The following is a 907-nucleotide window of genomic DNA, read 5'->3' on the forward strand; positions in this document are numbered from 1 at the left end:
TAGTTTTATTTTCATTAAAGCGCTGATAGAATAGTGATCCAATCAGTCTTCGTGATTGTATCTGTATATGAACCTATATACCTGATGCTGGAATTCACTGTCAATGGTAATAAATATAGTTAATTCATAGCATTGTATATTTAAGCAATAAGGCCCGAGGAGGTATGGTATATGGCCTATAAACCACGGCTAAGGGCAATCCCCACACACGACGCAACGCGGAGTGCCTGGATACAGCCCTTAGCCGTGGTATATTGGCCATATTTCACAAACCTCTGAGGTGCCTTAATGCTATTATAAACTGTTTACCAACGTAATTAGAGAAGTAAAAATAACTGTTTTGTCATACCCATGGTCTGATATACCACAGCTGTCAGCCAATCAACATTCAGGGCTCGAACCCAGTTTATAATTGGTAGTAGGTAGTTACAGTACCACTTGTTCAGTACTACATTTCGCCACTGGAGGGCCACATGAAGTAGGTTCTTAGCACAGAATGTGCTGAAAGCTATGTACAGTGCAGGAGATAAACAAGACTGGTCGTCTCTCTCTCTCTCTCTCTCTCTCTCTCTCTCTCTCTCTCTCTCTGATAGAAACAAATTCCTAAATGGTTGTGTAACCTCCCCTGACGATCCCTCTGTTACGGTGAACGATAAAGAATAAAAGGATGAGGAGGGACAAACGAGCTAAAGGCTGTCTTTAAGCACCGTTCGGATATCTGATACAGACATGGCCCAGTGAAAGTGACATTTTAGCTATCCTGTACAGTATAATTATCCTGGTTTGTAACTTGATAAAGTATTAACAGGATTAGGATACCAATAATAGGATATTGTGTCTATGAATGTACACAGGCCCAGGTTGTCAAACTTTTCACTGTGATTTTGCCCTCCTTTCTTTTTGGTGT

This window comes from Salmo salar, chromosome 16 (genome assembly GCF_965601325.2).
Source record: "Salmo salar chromosome 16, fSalSal1, whole genome shotgun sequence".
Taxonomy (NCBI): domain Eukaryota; kingdom Metazoa; phylum Chordata; class Actinopteri; order Salmoniformes; family Salmonidae; genus Salmo; species Salmo salar.